The following is a 9,763-nucleotide window of genomic DNA, read 5'->3' as shown; positions in this document are numbered from 1 at the left end:
AGGGTGAAATGTGGAGCAGTCTGTGGACTCTGTAGGGTGAAATGTGGAGCAGTCTGTGGACTCTGTGTAGGGTGAAACGTGAAGCAGTTGAGAAAGGATGAAGTCAGAAGTAGCTCAGCAGAGATGCACCAACTCTTGCCTGGGAGACTGTGGAGCAGTCTGTGGACTCTGTGTAGGGTGAAATGAGGTGTTTTATGTAAATAGTTGTCTCATGCCTGGCACATGGCAGAGCCTCCGTGGATCTTGCCATCAGGACCCCTCTGATAACTTCTCTACAGTGCCCTCCACACTATAAATACCACACATTGTGGGAAGTCCGGGCCTTTTCAAAGGCTGGGTTTCATTTTAACAAAATTGGAATGCCCTGCATATTTGGAATGGCCATATCTTCCTGCACTTTTGACTTCACCTGTCCAGCTGGGTACACCTCCCTGCGTGCTGCCAAGGTTTACGGCGGAATTCCCTGACGCCACTACCCTCACTGCCTGCACCTGAATCTGCTGTGGGGTCATTTCCTTATTGGACTTGTCTGGGGACCTCCTGAGGGGTGGATGGGTCAGGACTGGGTTATCTGGGGAAGGTGCTCACGGCATTCCTGTTTGCAGTCTGTGTCCCTGTTGGAAGAGATGCTTTTAGCACATCCGTTAATCCAGACGTGATTAGCAAGGGGTGTCTCTCCCAGGTAAGAGTTGGTGCATCTCTGCTGAGCTTCTTCTGACCATCCTTTTTCAAGTTTGTTACAGAGAACTTTGGTTTCTCAAGGTTTAAGAATTAATGTCAGAGAGCAATTTAGTGTTCTTTTTGAGTCACCAGCCTTGCTGTGGATGATTCGTGAGTCCTTGGTGGTTAGGGCCGCAGCACAATCGGTGGGCCGTCTGTTCCCCACCCTGGTGGATACTTTCTCACCCAAAGAAATGTATTCTGTTAACATGTCTCAATTAGAATATTTTAGTAGGAGACAGTTATGGCTCTTGTTTTAATTTGTAATAGATGATTACTGTAGCAGGGTCAAGGTTGAGACTTGCAGTGTAGCTCATGGAATACATTGTTTAGAAACACCCAAAATATATCACCAGCTTTGTTGCTGCAGCTCCAAGGGACTAGGAATGCATATCTATTTTTTTCTTTTGTTATTATTTATTATTTTTATTTTTGAGACAGAGTCTTGCTCTGTCACCCAGGCTGGATTGCAGTGGCATAATCTCAGCTCACTGTAACCTCTGCTTCCAGGGTTCAAGAGAATCTTGTGTCTCAGCCTCCCGAGTAGCTGGGATTACAGGCGCCTGCCACCATGCCCAGCTAATTTTTGTATTTTTAGTAGAAACAGGGGTCTCACCATGTTGGCCAGGCTGGTCTTGAACTCCTGACCTCAAGTGATCTGCCAACCTTGGCCTCCCAAAATGCTGGCATTACACACATGATCCACTGTGCCTGGCCACCATGACCATTTTAAATGTGGCACTGAATATCTGTCTTTTTTTTTTTTTTTTTTTTAAAGAAGTGCAGATGTTACCTCTCACACCTCTATTCTGTTGCTGGCCTGGGCTGGCCAGCCGGCTTCCCAGGCTCGAGGCCATGTCTGAAGTGTTGTTGGACAATGTGGAGCTGTGACCCCTTGGTCTTTGGGGACGTGGGGCAGCCCGGGACACCCACAGTCTTGCGAGGGTTTACAGCTCTGTGTGTGGCTGCTGTGAGGCAGCTTTGTGTGGGGAGGAAGGAGAGCAGAGCCCATCTGTCCTGGTGCGGAAAATGCCCAAGAAAGTAAAGAAGTGATACAAAAAATCATCATCTGCCCTGGTGCCATTTCTGTTAAAAAATAAAAATAAAAATTCACTCTGAATGTGGTTCTGTGCTTGAGGAGGATAGAAAATACCTGGAAAGATGCACAAAGTGTTCTTATGGGGTCAGCGCCGGGAAGTGGGATGGGAGGCTTGGGAGTGTGTGGAAAGGAGGACGTGGCGTATTTCATTCTAGTTTATTTGGTAGAGCAAGTGATGAAAGTGAAGCTCGAGTGATGAGAGCAGCTCGGCCTGGCCATGGGTAGATCCCAGGGTGTCCTGCCTCCCGCCTTCAGCTGCAGCTCTGTTTCTCAGTCACAGATGAGACAGGTGGCCTGAGGCTGTGGGCCGAGGAGGGGCAGCTCGGTGTCCCCAGCACCTGACTGTCCAGGCTGCTCTTGGGCCAGCCTGAGGGAAGGGGCGGAGGAGAGCTGGGAGGGTGCACAGTGCGTCCCCCTCCCCCGCCCCGGGACTGAGGTGAGCTGATGATAGTACTGCGGCTGCAGAGGGGCCCTTGTTCCTAGGGAATGTGTGTCTGAGGACTCGGTGAGGCAGCAGGAGCCTCTCACCTTCAAGTGGCTCCAGAGGAGAAACAAATCTGTCTCTCTGTCTGATCTACAGAGAGAATGAGAAAGCAAATCTAACAAAATGTTAGCAGTTGTTGGAGCTCCACGTGGAGAAAACTTGACCACTCGTTGTACTGTTCTTCCACTTTTTAAATATGTTAGAACATTTTCATAATGAAATTGTGTGAAAGTCAAAATAAATCTGGAAATGAGAACGGAGGTGAGCCCAGACAAGCGCTCCTGGGTTCAGCCGGGAAGAGCCAACCATCCATCGGTGTTCTCTTGACTCGTCGTGGGGATTTCCTCCTCCTGGCTTCACCACCTGGTTTTCCTTGTGATAGTTACTTTATACATAGCTATGAGCATAGGTGATACTGAAAACCCACGTTTAGTGTGGTTTGTCATTAAGAATTTGGAGAACTGGCTAAAGAAACCACTTGTACAGAGTTGAGATGAGCACTGCCTGCCTCAGCGTCTGTGGTACCAGCTTCATTTGGGTGCAGAGCTTGGCAGAGGTTTGAGTGACTCTGTCTCGATGGTCCTCTGTCAGAGGACAAGGTTAGGCATCACCACCGAGGGCCCTGTGGAGCTTCTGGGCTGGAAGCAACCTCCCCCGGGCTGGCGAGGCAGCCTCTGCAGGCCTTTCCTGCCAAAGCCCTTCACTGAGCTGCAGTCTGGCCACCTCTGCCCTCGCCTCCCCGACTGCAGGGCCTCGAGGTCTCACCACCTCCAGCCTGAGCGCCCAAAGCCCATGGGCAATTTCCCACCTTCCCTGGGGTCTCAGGATGCCGGCTCCCGGGGCAGTGCCTGCAGATGGGGCCCTCCTCCCGGGCTGGGGGTAAGGCTGGCCATGGCCTCCTGCTATGTCCCACTGGCCACTTCACCGCAGCTGCAGCCCACACTGGGTGGCCGCTCCTGCTTCTGTTGGATGAGGATGATGCAGGCCTTCACCGAGGCTTCCTGGCCTTGCCCCTACTGGCCCCAAGGCTGTGCCGCTTCCCCCTGCCCAGCCCCTGATCTCTGTACAGTGTGTGTCCAGGATGTCTGTCCATCCATCCTTGACATTCTGTCCAGAAGCAGCCACTGTCATTCTAGTTTGTGAGGGGCGAGCAGAGCCCAGGTGCGGTCGATGTGGAGATGCTGATGCAGTTCAGTGTGCAGGGAAGTGAGTTCTTTCATATCTACAGCCTCTGCACCGCCAGCTGGGAGCGCATCCCATTCACAGGTGGATGTGCCTTGTTTTTTGGCCCAATCGCCTGCATTAACTCAGAAGAATCTCAGTTCCCTGCTTTCAAACACATATGCTGGGACGTGAACACTCTCACCCTGGACGTTTTGTCTGAATGTTCAGTGCCCAGGCTCTTGGGTACACAGGTGGGGGCGGGGCGTGGCGGCGGCTGGGAGCCCACAGGTACGTGTACCCTGCCTGTGGTATTAGGAGTAATAATATGGTTATCACACATCAATGATCGATTTTAATAATTATCAATAGTACTAATAATAGGATACCATTGTTAATTTTGGAGAATTATTTTAAGTACCTGATTATGCACGCTTAGTATTATTAATATCAATGTCATTGAACAATATTATTAGTCCCTAATACTAATCATTATTTTCTTACCAGCACCGCTTTGTATTGATTTAAGTAACATTCTTTGCGGATATCATTATTTGATTATTAATGGTGATATTAATATTAATTACCATTCCAAATTGTTAACATTTTAATGCACTATCAATTTTTGCGGTTTATTGTGATCATTAATATTGATTATTAGTATTAATATTTTTTACATTTATGAATATTAATAATTAATAGACTTGTTCCTGATATCCACCGGGGAGAGGATGATGTTACTTTAAACATCACAAAAGGTGTACAGGCACCAGTGATATTGTTTCAAATTTCTGCCCGAGAGGGGAGAATGAGACAGGCAATATGGCTGGGAGTAGGCACACACCTGGGATAATGTAATTAATATTCAGGGGGAAGAGTATGATATGACTCCCAATACAGGCGGGGCGTGGCGGCGGCTGGGGGCCCCGGATCGCGGGGGTCTGGGTCCCCCAGCCCCTGGCGATCAGGGGCCGCCATCCGCCGGGGGGCAGGGCGTGGCGGCGGCTGGGCGGCGGGGATGGCGGTGGTCTGGGTCCCCCAGCCCCCGGCGATCGGGGGCCCCCATCGGCTGGGGGGTGTGGTGTGGCGCCTGTTTGGGGCCCGGATACTGGGGGGTGACCTCAGCACAGCAGCTCCCTCCTGCAGCCCCTGCAGGTGAAAGCTTTCTCTCTAGTGTGCGAAGGTGATGAACTGTGACGCTGATATCCCTTTACTTTGCCAGGCTCTGTGGTTTAGAAGCCAGTCACCGGTTTTTTTCGTACCCAAGGTCAGGAAGACTATGTAAGGGCATAGGTCTTTGGGGGGGTCAGTCACTTTAGGGTGTGGCTGCCACCACTGAACTTGGTGAAACTTTAAGGGTTGGTAGGAGCTGGCCAGGTACAGGGGTGAGGGTGTGTCAGGCAGGGTTTAGGGCATGGAGGAGGATGCAGAGGCCTGCACCTTGGAATGTCCTTTCACTCCTTGAGGTTTTGTTCTCCTGATCCCTGAGTACATCCCAGAACACGGTGGGGCCCTAGCAGGGGAGAGGTAGGGAAGCATGTGTTGCTCATCTGGGGACCTTGTTAGGCAAATCAGATTAGGGGCCAGGCTTTCAGTGGTGGGTGTGAGCGTGGGAGTGATGAGAGTGCAGGTGTGTGTGGAAAGAGCAATGGGGATGGGGTCAGCCCCAGCCACCACGAAGACCTTAACTGTTCATCCACCCATCCCAGCAGCCTCCCTGAGTGAGTGCCTTCAGGGTGCAGGTCCTGTTTTACACATGGAAGTGAATCAGAGTGGGACACTGCCTTGCCTTAGAGAGGTCACACTACTACTTCTTCTCCTCCTCCTCCTCCTCCACCTCCTCCCTCTTCTTCTTCTACTCCTCCTTTTTTTTTTTTTTTTTTAATTTGTGACAGAGTCTCACTCTGTTGCCCAGGCTGGAGTTCAGTGGTGTGACCTTGGCTCACTGCAACCTCTGCCTCCCAAGTTCAAGCACTTTTCCTGCCTCAGCCTCCTGGGTAGGGTAGCTGGGATGATAGGCATGTATTACCATGCCTGGCTAATTGTCGTATTTTAGTTTCACCATATTGTCCTGGCTGGACCCAGTCTCCTGGGCTCAAGTGATCTACCTGCCTCAGCCTCCCAAAGTGCTGTGACTACAGGCGTAAGCCACCACACTGGGCGAGAGGTCACACTTCATGCCTAGTGGGTGGCAGCCATTCAGACAGCACCCCAGCTAGCGCTGGGAGTGAGGGGTGCTCAGCGTCCTAGGAAGGTAGAGGGCTGCATGAGAGGTTCCAGGAGGAAGGACTGGAGGAGGATTTGAGATTTTTCACCTCTGCAGTTGGGTGGATGGAGGAGCTGTTTACAGAGAATCACAAGAATATGGATGAGCAAGTTAGGGCACTAATAAAGCACTCTGTTTTGGCCCACGGAAAATTTGAGATGCTTCCCTGTGTCCAACTGGGGCTTTGGGAAAGGTGAGGGCTGGGCATCTGACTGGGATGGATGTCTCTGGCAGGCAGCAGAGGATGTGGATAGCTTGTGAAGCCCGGAAGGGCATGAGATTTCCTGTTGCAGTGCCCATTGCAAATGGAAGGGCATTTGGCCTGAGCCCAGACATATACAAGTTGGGCAGAGAAGGGGGTGGGTCCCAGGTACCCACAGAGGAGCAGCTATGGAAGTACAGGAAAACCAACGGGGTGGAGTCACAGGATGCAGGAAGCTCAAAAAAGATGATGAAAGAGGTTTTAAAGACGATCAGGGCTGGGGACAGTGGTTCATGCCTGTAATCCCAACACTTTGAGAGGCTGAGACAAGAGGATAGCTTGAGGCCAGGAGTTTGAGATCAGCCTGGGCGATATAGTTAGACCTCATTTCTATAAATCAATGAATATGATTGGTACTTGGCATTTCAGGTGAGGAACAGCAAACACACGAAAGCTCTGAGGCAGGAAAGGGAAGTGATTAGTTCTCGCTCCTGGTTCCTTTATCAGACCTTAAAAAGATGCAGAGACATTTCAGGTACTCCTTGGCCGAGCTCCTTCAGGGAAGGCCTAAGTATGCTTCTACTTCCCATCTATTATTTTTTGTTTTTTGGAGACAGAGTCTCACTCTGTCGCCCAGGCTGGAGCGCATGCAATGGCACCATCTCAGCTCACTGTAACCTCCTCCTCCGGGTTCAAACGATTCTCCTGCCTCAGCCTTCCCAGTAGCTGGTACCACAGGTACACGCAACCACGATCGGCTAAGTTTTTGTATTTTTAGCAGAGATGGGGTTTCATCTTGTTGGCCAGGCTGGTTTTGAACTCCTGGCCTCAAGTGATCCACCTGCCTTGGCCCCACAAAGTGCTGGGATTACAGGCGCGAGCCACCGCACCCGGCCCTACTTCACTCCTAACGCTCACCATACGTGCTTCCAAATGTTTGCTGAATGACAAGGTGAACGAGTGAATGGGACTACAGTGACTTCTGGCAGCAGGCAATCCTATTCGTTGGACCTCAGTTTCACTTTTTGTAAAGCAAGCCTGTCTCTCCCTCTCTGGCCTAAAAGCCTGAGTTCTGGGCTTGAGATGAGCGTGTCCTGTAGAGCAGACTCCAGGTGGACGTTGAGCTGGGTCTTCTAGGAGGCCAGGATCTGGCCAGCTCTTGGCTCCGGTCCTCTCCGAGACCCAGCATGCCCTGTCCCAGCGCCGCCCGACCCAACCTCCCTCTGTTACCTAAGGCCCCGCCTGCTCTGCACAGCTCGCTCCCCATTGGCCGGGGGGCGGGGCGGCGGGCGGCGGGCGGGGCCCTCTACACCTGCGTGGTGTGTGTCCTGGCCTCAGCCCAGCGCCAGCTGCAGCTCCTTGATCCGAGCCGGATCCTGAGCGGGGAACACGGGTTGAAGCGGCTGCGGCGGCGGAGGCCCCGCCCAGGGTCTCCCTTGTTGAGGCTGCGGCGTCTCTGTCGGCTGCTCAGCAGTGCTCTAGTCGGCCTAGGCGCCGCGGGGAGGAGCTAGCACTGGGAGGCGGCGGCCGGAGGTGAGACTTGGGCGAGGGCGACAGGGTCTCCGGACCAGGCGGGGGTCTCTGCGCCGGGAGTGGCGGCTCCGAGCTGGGCTCCGCAGGGTCCGGGGTCGGGATCCGGGGCCGTGCGCCTGGGCGTTGTCTCCGCCTCGGGTGGCACCGGGGGCTTGGCGTCTGCTGGCGATACCGCGGGGGCCAGCGCGGGGGTCCCGGGCACCCTGCGAGTGAGGGCCGGCCCCCACTGGTCCCCTGCTCCCCGCGTCTGCCGCGGAGGGGACTGCATGGACCCGGGCGCTGGGTTCTGCCCGGTCCTCCGCGGCCTGGCTGGTCCCCGCGTGCGGCAGAGTGAGCCCTGCATGGACCCACTCATGGAACGGGGTCCGGGTCACCGCGTGTGGAGACTCCAACGCCCTCCCCGCCCTCCCTCGCAGTGAGACTGCTTCGCCAGACTCACCGAGGGGACTGCGCGGACCCTCAGACGAGGGAGTCCGTGACTCTGGGTGGGGGCTCTTTCCTGGCCCTGTATGATGGCTTCCTGAGTGTTTTGTCACTTATATAGGTGACTGCGTGGACCCGCGCGCGTGAGTCCCGGCTGCCCTGCCAGTGGGGCTATGCGCCACCCCGTGACTTGTCTGGGTCGACCCGCCTGGGAGGCGCGTGTAGTGAGGGTCTGTGCGCGGAGTGCGCGGTTGCTGGGGGCGCACTGCCCCCGCCCTATCCTCTCACTTGCTGGGCGTGAGAAAGCGAAAGGCGCGGGCCCGGAGCTGTCCGCAGTGGCCTCACCGACCTCTGCCCAGGCCTGGGGGGTGAGGGGTTGTCACCGCGCGTCCCACCGCCGCACTTCCTGCTCTAGCTTTCCGCTGGGCTCTGATTGGTGGGAGCAGGGCCCTTCTGCCTGGCACTTCTTGATTTCTTCCGTTAGTTAGGAAGAAAAAAAAAATCTGGAAAGCCAGATTGAATTTTGTAGCTCTCAGCGCCTGGAGAGTGGAAGAAACTCTCCCAAGAATTTGGCGGGCTGAAAATGCGTTTCACGCAGGAGCATCCACACCCACGGAATGAGGCCAAGGCAGTTACAGTTAGAGGTCAGATTTATGAGGGGGGAGCCAGGGTGAGGTCCATAGGTGGGGAGACTCCGACCTCAGCTTGATGGGGTCCCTCAGACACGTATTTCTCAGCCACCAGAGAAAGTGGAATTACTCCTTAGTGGATGCTTTCGTCAAACCTTTGAAAAACCTGTAATATCCCAGGAAGCATAATTGAACTGGACAGTTTTCCCCTTTTAAGAGTGTTAAACGTCCCGGAGACAAACAGCAGAAGGCTCAAGGAGTCCAAATACTCAACCCGAAATTCTTTCTGAACAAGAGATGGTGTATAAGTAACAGGCATACGAGACAAAACTGAACTAATCACCACTGCTGTGGCTCCTAGCCCTGTAGCATGTCATGCAGGCCCTTTTGCCTTCTCTGCCCTCCGCTGTCCCAGACCCCAAGGCTACAGCCCACCTCCAGTCATCAGCTCCTGCCGACCCTTTACTATGAACTCTGTTTCGGTGGCTCCCTTCTCTCTGAAGTTTTGATTGTTCTCCTGAAGTCCTGGTCTTTAAGAGCTTATGATCTGCAGGGACAGATTGGCTTTGGGCAGTACATAGTTAACTGTAGCACAGCTTGAAAAAATGCTCTGATAGAGGTGGGCAGGTAGTTTGTACATGCGGGTAAGTGCGAGGTCGTTTTTGAATACCACGAATTCAAGTATTCATGCTTATTAAAATCTGCAATTCTTTGACTCTCCAGAGGGTTTTTAGATTAATTTTCTTTCTATTACTTCCTAGTGTTTGTTGCATAGTTCAGAGTACTTGATTAAAACTTACCAGGTAGGCTGGGTGCGGTGGCTCACGCCTGTAATCGGAGGACTTTGGGATGCCTAGGCAGGCGCATCACTTAAGGTCAGGAGTTCGAGACCAACCTGGCCAACATGGTGAAACCCTGTCTCTACTAAAAATACAAAAATTAGTTGGGCGTGGTGGTCGGCTCCTGTAATCGCAGCAACTCAGGAGACTGAGGCAGGAGAATAGCTTGAACCCAGGAGGCGGAGGTTACAGTGAGTGAAATGGGTCCACTGCACTCCAGCCTGGGCCATAGAGTGAGACTTCCTCTCAAAACAAAAACAGAAACAATGTACTGGGTCTACCTCTGGCTCTGGAACTTCCCTGGAAGGTCTTCTCTTCTGGGCTTTATTTTTCTCACTTTTGAGGATTGTAAATGACATAATTTCCAAGAATTTTTGCCCTACACCTTTAATTCTTTCAAGCAAATA

General features: G+C 52.9%; 1 pseudogene; it reads right to left on the bottom strand.

Annotated features, from left to right (window-relative positions):
- LOC113222288 overlaps positions 1–7,985 on the bottom strand; it is an 8,202-nt pseudogene extending 217 nt beyond the window's left edge.
- Between the last annotated feature and the right edge of the window lie 1,778 nt (positions 7,986–9,763).

This window comes from Piliocolobus tephrosceles, unplaced genomic scaffold (assembly GCF_002776525.5).
Source record: "Piliocolobus tephrosceles isolate RC106 unplaced genomic scaffold, ASM277652v3 unscaffolded_30300, whole genome shotgun sequence".
NCBI classification, from domain to species: Eukaryota; Metazoa; Chordata; class Mammalia; order Primates; family Cercopithecidae; genus Piliocolobus; species Piliocolobus tephrosceles.
The sequence above is the reverse complement of the archived record's forward strand: the minus strand, read 5'-3'. Positions and strand labels throughout refer to the sequence as shown.